The sequence below is a fragment of the Rhinatrema bivittatum genome, chromosome 4 (assembly GCF_901001135.1).
Source record: "Rhinatrema bivittatum chromosome 4, aRhiBiv1.1, whole genome shotgun sequence".
In the NCBI taxonomy this organism is placed as follows: Eukaryota; Metazoa; Chordata; class Amphibia; order Gymnophiona; family Rhinatrematidae; genus Rhinatrema; species Rhinatrema bivittatum.
Window position 1 is genome coordinate 155229577 of NC_042618.1, and position 12220 is coordinate 155241796.

The window sequence follows — 12220 nt, forward strand, 5'->3', positions numbered from 1 at the left end:
CAAACAGAAAACATAAGTGTTTGTGGAGGAGGAGTTGTGACCAGAGCAGCAGAACAGATGAAGTCCCCCAGGCCTTAATAGCCAAAGAAAAAATGGAACCTTTTGCTGGCAGAAATAGTGGGGCTAATGGCATTTCCTAAAAAATAGTGGGGCTAATGGCATTTTCCTAAAAAAAAAGAGGAGGCAAGGTTGCCCAGACCCTACCAGCCAAATGAGTGGAGGAGCTGAAAGCAGAATAAACAACTGGGTGGTTGGGAATCCCCATGCCCCCACCAGCTGAAGAAAATGAGGATCCAGCAGGGGTGGAAGCAGAGGGGGTAGCAGGATTCCCAGGATCCATCAGCCAAAGAAGAAGAGATGTCAACTCAACCACATACTCACTAACCCACCTCCCCCCCCCCCCACACTACAACCCCCTATACACACCCCTTCACCCATGCTCCCATACTTATACCACAATACCACCCCCATGCACTCTGCCTCCTCCTCCCCCAAAGTAAGGTCAAGATGTGGTAATCCTTCCAAAGAATTAAGAGGGTTAACTGCTGTTATAATTAAAAATTAAGTGAAAAGCAGAGGTAGAATTCCAGGGTAAATTTATATGCTAAGGGACAAAAAACCTTCAGCAAAGCCAAAACTGGTCAGTATGATATATTCATCCTAGTCCTTGAGCATGAGATTAATCTTTAACTTGTATGTTCAATAATCACAGTGTTTTATATCTGCGAGCTTACTTCATAAGGTAGCCACTATTTTGTTATTGAGCATATATAAAACCTGAGCAGTAATTTAGGTAACATGTTCACTCATTCGAGTTTATGGGAAGTTTGGTTAATAGCAAAGCAAGCTATGCAGCTAATTAAGGGGGTTATTTTCCAAAGGCTTATCGCACACGATACGGCTGTATCGCGTGCGATAGCATGCAAATTAGATTGGGGCGGAGTCGGCAGTGGCTTCGCTGCTGGCGATAATGTTACAAATGTTATCATCAGCAGTAGCGCGCCAAATAGCACCACCTTTCATGGTGGCGCTATTCGGTGTGAAAGCCGGCAGCCGGCACACCGCGGCCGCCGAAATCGCACCGCCGAGGTGCGAAGGCTGCGGGCTTTCGTAGGCCTGCCCCCCACCGCCCTCCCCTTTTCGCAGGATTCATCATTCTGCGAAGAATGATGACTCCAGATCTAAGTTATGTAGCAGCCATCTTTGGATACCATGGAAGACTATGCAAGATGGGCAAACTGAAACCATACGAGATTTATTTATTTATTTATTTATTTATTTAACAGTTTTCTATACCGACCTTCATAGTAAATTACCATATCGGATCGGTTTACAATTTAACAAAGGGAAAAAAAGGGAAAAAAACTAGAGTAACAAATTCACGTAAACGAAAGATAACAATAAGTAGGAATAAGTCAAAGTTACAATCAACAGGGGGAGAGAACTTGGAAGCTTGCAACAAGCTGGAAAGAAGATAGGCCGGTAAAAGAAATTTTACCATAGAGTGTACAAGTTAAAAACTTAAGGACGGTGCTTTAATCTGAATGACTCAGAGTCCATTTATTTATTTATTTATTTTTTTCTTTGAGAAACGGAGTGCCAGACCGGGTAGGAATGAAGGCCAACTAGTGATTGTCTGGTGGTTCAGGGAAGGCTTGTTGAAAGAGCCAGGTTTTAATTCTTTTTCTGAAAGTTAAAAGGCATGGCTCCAGTCTGAGGTTTGATGGGATACTATTCCAGATTGATGGGCCTGCTATCGAAAAGGCTCTGTCTTTGGTCGTAGCGAGGCGTGTGGCTTTAGTGGGGGGAACATTAAGAGTGCCTTTGTAAATGTCTCTAGTTGGTCTGATAGAGGAGTAGAGTTTGAAAGGTATTTCCAGGTCAAGTTGAAGTTGATGATGGATGGTTTTATGGATTAAGGTGATTGATTTGTATAGAATTCTGTAATTTACTGGTAACCAGTGTAGGTTCCTGAGAATTGGTGATATGTGATCGTAGCGTCTGGTACTGGTTAACAATCTTGCTGCCGCATTTTGAATCATCTGCAGAGGTTTAGTAGTGGATTTGGGAAGTCCTAGTAGAAGGGCGCTGCAGTAGTCTATTTTGGCGAACAGTAGCGCTTGGAGGACTGTCCTGAAGTCGTGGAAGAATAAGAGAGGTTTAAGGACCTGTAATCTGTAAAAGCAATCTTTCGTTGTTGTATTGACCATTTTCCTTAGGTTTAGACGGTTGTCTAGAATCACCCCAAGATCTCTAACCTGCTTACATGTGATGTGAGAGTTGAGTGGTGTTGGTTGGTGGATATTGTTATCATTTGAGGAGATGAGGAGAAGCTCTGTCTTAGAAGCGTTGAGGACCAAGTTTAAGCTGTTGAGTAGATTGGTGATGGATAGTAGGCAGTTATTCCAATGGGTGAGCGCTTTTGAGATTGATTCTGTTATGGGGCTTAGAATCTGTACGTCGTCTGCGTACAGATAATGAATTAGGTTGAGATCTGTTAACATTTGGCTGAGGGGGAGGAGGTATATGTTGAAGAGGGTTGGGGATAAAGAAGATCCTTGTGGTACGCCAAGATTAGATTTTGTTAGGGGTGACTCTTTATTATTGATTTTGACTTTGTAAGTCCTATTGCTGAGGAAGGACTTGAACCAGTTGTACGCAGATCCAGAGATGCCGATATCTGCTAGGCGATCCAACAGGATGGTGTGATTGATGGTGTCGAAAGCCGCCGAAATGTCTAACAAGACTAGTAAGAAGGAGTGTCCTTTATCTAACCCCATAATAATATGGTCTGTTAGTGAGATGAGGAGGGTTTCAGTGTTTCGTGATTTACGGAAACCATATTGCGAAGGGTGTAAGATCTTGTGGTCTTCCAGATAGTCAGAAAGCTGTGAGTTTACCAGTTTCTCCGTTAGTTTAGCGACGAAAGGGAGGTTAGAGATGGGTCTGAAATTTGCTGGTACATTTGGGTCTAAATTGTGTTTCTTGAGGAAATGGATGGAAACGAGATGGAGATGTTTCTTGATGAAACGAGATGGAGATGTGGGAATGGAGGAAGAGAAGAAGGAAAGGAGAAACTCTTACCGGTGAGAAAATATAACTTGTGCAGTAAAAAAAACACTTGTATTACATGAAACGATTGTGAGCAAATTCTCTGTCTGTACTTGTATCTTATCTACTGCAATGATGCTGTATCCTGGACAGACCATCATGCAAATACCTATGTTCTAAACATAGCAGAGTGCCTAATAGTACTGCTTCCCTGCTTGGAATGGTCCGAGATGATTCTGGTTCCACAGGACTCTGAGATGTCATCTATTCCTTTGTTAGGTTATGCTAACAGCTGTCATAAGATCTGAGGCTGCACTTTAGGCCCATGAAAGATGGCAGTAACAGCTAAAGAAAGGCAAGAGAACTGAAAATGATGTAGCTACAGCTTGCTAAGTTTAATAAATAAATAATCCTTAGAAGCTAAAATATTACCATTTATAGCGATACTTAAAGTTCTTTACTTTTTAAAGTTAACCGGTTAACTTTAAAACATGCAACATGCAAACTTATGCATAGGTATTAGTTACACAAATTAAGTATAAGTTCTTGGAATTCAATCAGTATTGAAATAGAGTATGAAATACTGACTGCTGATTTGTTTATGACTGATTATCAATATCTCAAGATCATTTACAAGGTGTGAATTTCTACTGTGCCACTCCGAGCTCTCAGGGTTTGGGTTGCTGATGGTGACATATTTCATCAGTTTGTATACCATCTGATAAGGTTCAATAAATTGAGGAAGTTGCTAATTGCATTCTGTCTTAAGAATTCTTACAGATTTTTCTTTAAGCTTTTCAACTGAATAAGACAGAAGTATGCAAAGCCAGACTAGGGGCCTTCCAGGGAAATCCCACAAGGTTTTCCCTTAAGGGATTTTCCACAGAGGTGGTATCACGTATATACACTCACAATGGCAATAAACCTTCTTAGCCACCAAGATGTGCTACTGTGTAGAACCTGAGGTGCTACTACAGATAGGAAGAGTTCTGCCAAAAGGAAAACAGTGCAGACCCTGTACAGGCCCAGCACCTTTGGTTGTGCAAACTGTGCAATTGCACAGGGCAGCACACCCGGGTGGGTAGCATCAGGAGCAGGAAGAGACCCATGCTACCGCCAGTGGACCCGATCCCACCGGCGGTAAAAGAAGCAGGAAGCCCATGTGGCCACCAATAGATCCCATCCCACTGGTGGCAGAAGAAACAGAAGGTCACCTGGAGCAGAAGAAGAAGACCATCCTTCAGCTCTTCTTCAAGTGCTTGCCCCACGGTATTCAACACTCTTGGTGCTAGCACTTCCTGTATTCTCATCTTGTGATGCATGAGATGAGAATACAGGAAGTGCTAGCATCACGAGTGTTGAATTACTGCAGTGCCAGCATGCAAGAGGAGCTGCAGAACGGCTGCTTTCCTCGAAGTACAGACTGGCAGTAGCAGCAGTGGAGGAGGAATGACCCGTGGACCCTGACTGCCTGGGTTTCATGTGTATGTGAGTGAATGGGAGGCTGCCTGTGATAGGTGTGAGTGCATGAATGGGAAGCTACCTGGTATGAGTGGATATGATTGGGAGCCTGACTGTGATGGATGTGTATGAGAATGGGAGCCTGCCTGGGTTGCAGATGTGTGAATGGGAGCCTGGCTGCCTTGGATGCATGCAAGTGTGTGAATGGGAGCCTACCTGGGTTGGGTTTGTGTGTCTTTTTATGTGAATTGGTAGCCTGCCTTGAAAGGATGGGTGGATATGTGTGAATGAGAGTCTGCCTGGGATGTGTGTGTGTGTGTGTGTGTGTGTGTGTACATGTGTGTGCACATGCATGCATGCATGGGTGCCTTCTTGGGATGGGAAGGGTGTGTGTGTGTGTGTGAGAATGGGAGCCTGCCTGGGGTGTGTGGGTGTGAATGGGAGCCTGATTGGATTGTGTGTGTGTGAAAGAGAGAGACAGAGAGAGAGAGAGAGAGAGAGAGAATGGGTGCTGTCTGGGTTGTGTGTGTGTGTGTGTGTGTGTGTGTGAGATAGAATGAGGCTGCAGGTGGATCCAAACCTGCCAGCAGCTGAAATGAAGAAGAGGACCTGGGGTTGCTGGCAGATCTCAACCAAAGAAGAGCTGGAAACACCTGGGGGGTTGTCTGAGAGGGAACATATGTGTGTGTGTAAGCTTGTGTGTGTGTGTATACCGTATAAGAAAGAGAGAAGAAAGTTTGTGCATCCCACTCCCACTAATTCACGACAATCTCAGGGTGACTGGAAATCTAAAGTTCCCAGGTATGGAGAGTGTGCATTTTTTAAATCCTTTTTAGTTTTATTTTTTGGGTGTCTGCTGTTTTAAAATATTTTATTGGTATTTGGGAATTTAATAAAACTTAATGGGCGGATTTTAAAAGCCCTGCTCGCGTAAATCCGCCCGGATTTACGCGAGCAGGGCCTTGCTCGCCGGCGCGCCTATTTTCCATAGGCCGCCGGCATGCGCAGAGCCCCGGGACGCGCGTAGGTCCGGGGGTTTTTGGAAGGGGGCGTGTCGAAGGGGCGGGGCCTGACGACATGGCATTTTGGGGGCGGGGCGTTTCGGGGGTGGGACCGGGGCATGGTTTCGGCCCAGGGCGTTTCGGGGGCGTGGCCGCGCCCTCCGGAACCGCCCCCGGGTCGAGTCTCGGCGCGCCAGCAGCCCGCTGGCACGCATGGATTTACGTCTCCCTCCAGGAGGCGTAAATCCGTGGATAAAGGTAGGGGGGGGTTTAGATAGGGCCGGGGGGGTGGGTTAGGTAGGGGAAGGGGAGGGGAGGGGAGGGCGAAAGAAAGTTCCTTCGGAGGCCGCTCCGATTTCGGAGCGGCCTCAGAGGGAACGGTGACAGGCTGCGCGGCTCGGCGCGCGCCGGCTGCCCAAAATCGGCAGCCTTGCGCGTGCCGATCCAGGATTTTAGAAGATACGCGCGGCTACGCGTGTATCTTATAAAATCCAGCGTTCTTTTGTTTGAGCCTGGTGCGCAAACAAAAGTACGCGAACGTGCTTTTTTAAAAAATCTACCCCTAAGTTTTTAATTATTTGATCTTTTATTCATCAGCTGTGTTTGAAATAATGTTAGTATATTTTTACTGTTGCTCCTTGTGGCCTTGAGCAAGTCACTTTCCCTCCATTGCCTCAGGTACAAACTTGCCACTAGATTCAGCAAGGACATTTTTGGTATTGCTACACCATGTGGTGGTCCCTATTTTGAGAGAAAGAGAGAGAGAGAGACTATCTACAAGGCCCTCATAGGAGGGAAGTATTTATATCTCTATAGGAGGGACACCTAATAGGTCGAGGACTCTATAACAGGGTACCATTAAGCTAGGGTGAAATAACATAGCACAAAATTTTATCTTTGTGAGACTTTCCTCACTCCAAATGACGTTGAATCTTCACCAAGATATACTGTGCTGTTCGTACGTCTCACTCTACATGAGAAACTGGCCCCTAAACCCTAAGCCACCACCAACACCTCACCTCAACCTATTAGGTGGCCCTCCTATAGAGATATAAACAGGTGCACACAGTGAAGCCCTCCCCAAAGGTTCTCTCTCTCTCTCTCTCTCTCTCTCTCAGAAATGGCCAAAATGCAATTTCAAAAATTTATCGTGAATTGTGTTATGGCCATTTCGGGCATTTTGCAGAGCCTAACACCAGGAAAAAAGGTAGTTATTTCCAGCATTGATAGTATGTGTTATTGCCCCTAATTTAACTAAATCCCACCCAAACTCCTCCCCTGATCCCACCCCCAAAAAATTTGCATTCACGCAATGCATTACCATACTTTTTGTGTGCAATAATGCACACGTTAATGTCATAACACATTTTGATGAATGATGAAGTTGGATTCTAAACCCTCTGGGGATAGGGAAATACTATAGTACCTGAACGTAATCCACTTTTAAGTGCTGAAAAGCAGAAGGCAGAATAATGATTATGTATTTATTGTATTTCTTGATTTTATTGTTTGATCCTTGAGGAATGGTGATGGTTCTTTTTTTTTCATTGTTGCACTGCATAGAAAGTGTAGCTTCTTGGGGTTTCCAGTTCAGGTTTTGTCTGCACATTTGTATTTCTACTTTATGGTTGCTCTATTCTGCATTTGGTCTGTTTAAGTTCTGCATGTGTGACTGACTGAGGTGAGGTATTCTCCTAATAGGAAGTGTATTAGTGTTTTAGGGCTTTTGGAGAGTCAAGCCTACACACAACACATGTTACAATAGGCCTAATACCATATGGGTTCCAAGTGTGTTTTTTTGCAGGGATTTCTGGCTGGCATCACAGAAGTGTCTGTAAATATAATGTAAGTGATATTTTGAACTCAGAATAATGTACTTTGATATTTTTCATGTAAAATGTTATTATAGATGCATAACTCTTGTGTGTAGATCAGGTTGGAGGGAGGGTCATTGTGCAAGGCTATGATGTTCGCCTAGGGCACCTAATACCCTTGCACCAACCATGTGTTCTTGTGTGTGTGTGAGTGTGTGTGTGTGTGTGGGGGGGGGGGGGGGGTCAGCTTTTAAAGTTTGTATCACTGGAGGGAGCTGAGCTTTTTTTTTTTTTTCCGTGGGCCCAGGACAGAGAATGAATGAAGTGGGGGCGGAGCAGCACAGTAATTGTTCACACAGGGCAGCAAAAAAGCTTGCATTGGCCCTGCTCCTGTATCACACACACTCACTAACACAAATATGCAGGCCATGGAGTCATAACATGTGCCTTATTAAGTGGCCATGCAATTCTAGACTTATTTTTATTGATTGCATGGATGCCACCTTATGTATTTCCAAGATGACTTATCTCAAAATCAGAACCTAAATATTTCTCTTTTTCATTCATTTTCTTGGGATTCTTCAGAACTGGAAACAGTATTACTGTGTGGCAACCCCCATTTACTCGCCACGGTTTATAAACAGAATAATTATTAATCTAATTACTATTATTATGGATTCTCCACAAGCTCAAAATTGTAGGGTCGCTGTTATTGAAGCCACAGGCTGCTGATTCCAGTTCTGTCATGGCTGCAATGTAAGATGTCCCAGTTGAGGGCTAGGATTGCTGACCTCCAGATCCAAAAGAAGTTAGCTCTACCAGTTTAGCAAAAGGACCTCACCCACACCCACTTACTTTGAGAGCCAAAGATCCATCTGGGTATTGACTGATATTCCTTCCATCCCTTTTGCATCTGTGATTAGATTTTAATGATCCTTAAATTGGTGGTGGACTTTTAACCTGATTATTGGGATCCTTAAAATCCAGTTGGATGGAGGATAGATACCAGGGATGTGCAATCGTTTCTGCCGAATTGGAAAATTTCAAAGAAATAATCCAATTTGTCATGGGTCGGAGGATCCAAATCCCGAGACGGATTTTCCCCAAACTTCAGGGAAAATTCATTGTTCGGGTTAGCATGGGGGGGGGACATTTATTAAAAAAACAACAACACCCCAGTCCTTCAAATTTAGTTAATTACAACCCCCCCAAAACTTTCCTAAAGTCCCTGGTGATCCAGTGAGGGTCCCAGGAGTGATCTCCCGTCTCGGGCCATTACCTGCCAGTAAACAAAATGGTGCCGTGGCCCTTTGCCCTTACCATGTGACAGAGGCTACTGGTGCCATTGGTCGGCCCGTGTCACATGGTAGAAGCAATGGACTGCCTTTGCCATTTTAGAAAATGGCATGGGCATGGCGATATTAAGTCGGAGGTCCCAAAGGGTAAAAAAAGTAAAAAAAAAAAAATTTGAAGTCGGTCCGCGGCTGTCGGATCGAAAACCGGATGCTCAATTTTGCCAGTGTCCGGTTTCTGAGCCCATGGCTGTCAGCGGGCTCGAGAACCGACACCGGAAAATTGAGTGTCGGCTGTCAAACCCACTGACAGCCGCCGCTCCGGGCTAAAAGGAGGCGCTAGGAACAGGCTAGTGTCCCTAGCGCCTCCTTTTGCCCATTTCTACCGCACCACCTAATTTGAATACTGAATCGCGCGTGCCGGGAGAGCGGGCGTTCATTCGCTCTCCCACTTTTTTACTGAATCGGCCTGTTAGTGTGCTGTAAGTTCTATTAGGGTGCACTAACTAACCTGTTAGTGCACACTAATGGGCCTTAATGTGCATTAATGTGCATTAATGTGCATTAACATCTAGCTAGCACGTACTATCTCGTTCGGTATACTGCGCACTCATGCTGAGATAGTGCGCACTAACTGGTTGTTAGTGCGCAGTAAGGCCCATTAGTGTGCACTAACGCACTTCCTTGAAAATTGCCGTTAAAAAACCAAACCATAGGAAAATGAAAATTTCCGCAAAGTGCCCAAACTGATATCTTTAAACGAAGCACATCTCTATAATAAGCAGCAATGCTTTCAGAGACCTACTGTACCAAGAAGACTGCCATTGTGCTGCATTGTCACCGATAACTGGTTTTCAGCATTCCAGTACCATGTAATCCACTTTGAAGTGCCTGGAATAGAAATCAAAATTAAATAAATAAATACCAAGAATGGGCACTGCCAAGCGACAGTTACAATAGAGAAAGAGCCAGTGCTGCGGCACTAAGGCAACAATCTTAGAAAGAGCTACACAGGCTAACAAAAAAAAAATAAAAAAAAATTCTGTTTTCCTGTTATTAGTGTCAGTCTGGAGAAGCAGCCCAGGATAAATAATATGGACGACTAAAGTGCTCTCAGACTGACACTAGACTTGTGTTTCTTCTGAATACAGTTCTTGAGCTGGTTTGCAGTGGTGTGCTGACCATTAACGAGAGACGATCCCGGCTGTAGCGAAGCTATCGCACGAGAGCCGCTTCCCCTGCCCTAAATTCTGCCTTGCGAGCTCAAAGCCGGCAGGAGGCTTGTGTTTCTTCTTGGGAAGAAAATTGTAAGTTTTACTTTCCAGCTAATTAAAAGTTTGTAAAGATGACTTTATTTTGGGAGGGGGTTTACTGCCAGACATTAAAATTAATTAGAATTATTAAGGAGGGGGAGGGAGTGGAGGGGAGAGAAAAAAAAAAAAGGAGAAATGCTGAGAAAAAAAAGAAATGATTTCACCCCTAATGGAATTCAGTGAAACCCTCAGGTCTGCAGAAGGCCCCTGATTTGCCAGGATCACGGCAGGGAATCTAACATTAATAAGCACTCTGGTAATTAAATCATTTGTTACTTTGTCGGCAGCGCTGCAATGTTTCACTGATACTCTGTCAGGGCGCTTTGTGAGGATCCTGGCTAATCAAAGGTAATCAATTGTCAGCATTTGAGGAATCTGTAAATGATTAGACAATCATTGGATCATTTAGTGGAGTGCAAGGAACGTGCAAGGCAATTAATCTTCCGACACGAGGAGGAATTACCGCCACTGAATTCCACGGTTTATAATTAATTTCACCGTCTTGCTGTGAATTTTGAGTACTTTTCCTTGGACTGTATGATACAAGTGATGATTCATTGCAAAGTATTTGCAAAGCAAACACACCAGTGTGCTATGTAAATGAAAGCAGGTTTCAAAACTTCTTATTTACTCAGGGTTGTAGAGCATTAATTTGCCAAATAATAATTGCTCGTTATCTTTTCATGCTCTTTCCTCAGATTGCTAGATTAGGAAACCAGACGACAAAAACACCCCACTGGCTAGTTTTTAAAATAACCTTTTATGCCTTCTGAAATAACAGTTGTTAATGCTTAATACGTGCAGCTGCAGATATATGAAACCACCTATGCTATATACAAATATTTCTATCAATGTCTGGCCTGCACCGATTGTTTTTCAGTATGCGGACGGCTAAGTGTCTAAACCTTAGAGCGCACACAAGAAAGCTATTACATGTTCAACGGCTTTTATTATTTCACTAATTAAGATGTTTTTTTTTTTCATTGTGCCAACAAATACAGTTTGCTTTTCTATTGGAAAAATGTAACGACTTAGTAATTATTTTTCAGCAGATATTTTTTTTTTTACCTCCTAATACATTGTAAGTTACTTAGATAACATATGGCGAATTTTAATCATTGAATCCAAACCTTACTGTACCAATAGTTTGTGGGGAAAGTAGCATTGGTGGGGGGGGGGGGGGGGGGTCACATATTAAGGTTCCAGTGAGGAATCACAAGCAAAGAGATTTAAAACAGCCAAATAAAATAATAAAATAATTAATTTTACATTGTTCATTGGAAAAATAAAGCATTTTTAGTGCTGCCTGGTATGTTCTTTGATTTTTGTTCTCCCCGTGTTTTAAAATTATTTTTATTTCTTTTTTAAATTTCCTGTTTATTCAATTTCATAGTAGGTCATGTTGTACACAGTGCTTTACACAAATAACAGTGTGAAAGATAAAATAACCAAAAAATATTGGAATCAAATCTAGAAAGAAAAACACTCATAGAATGAGCTCCCCCAAAAAGAAACCGGGAGGGAGAAGAGAAAGAGAAAAGGAAAACCAAAGACAAATATATTATAAATAATCAACCTCCGAATAACTGTCAAATCTTACAAGCCATTTCAAAAGCAGGCAAAAGAAATGAATAGAAGAAAGATTCCTCTTTCTGTTTCTATTGCAGTTTGGGATCATGCCTTTTTACAGCACAGCCTGACTGCAACCCATGTTACAATTATATACACATGAGGGGAGGGGGGGATCTATTCTTATGTCATGTAAGGGGAATCTAGGGTGGGGTGGGTGAAGGTTAATATGTTCTATGGTATTGCTATGTAGATAGGAGGGGCTGGGGGTTTATTGATATTTTGTTAGAATGTTTCATTATTTGTTTTCTTGCAACCTATTTTAGTGTTTTCAAAATAAAAAGTGGGTAATCATAAAAAATAAAAATAAATAAATAAACAATAAAATCTATATCTAGAAATAGCATGTTAAAACAGCAATGCAATAAAACTAAAATAAATAAATAAATTACCCATCAATCCCCAAACACTCACCCCAACAAACTAAAATCATCTGGTTGCTTCCAAAGGAGCCACTCCCTTCCCCACCATATTCTTTACTTTATATTATTCAAAATATCTATTCTTCTGGAAACAGGACAAAATGTATTAGTGGAAGTCCTCTGATGAGAAAGTGTGTGTTTGAGTCTTGCTCTGCTACACTGCAATGGCTGCCACTTATACACAACCTTAGAACATTAGTAAAGCTTAGTAGCAGGATGGGCCAATCCCATTCCAGT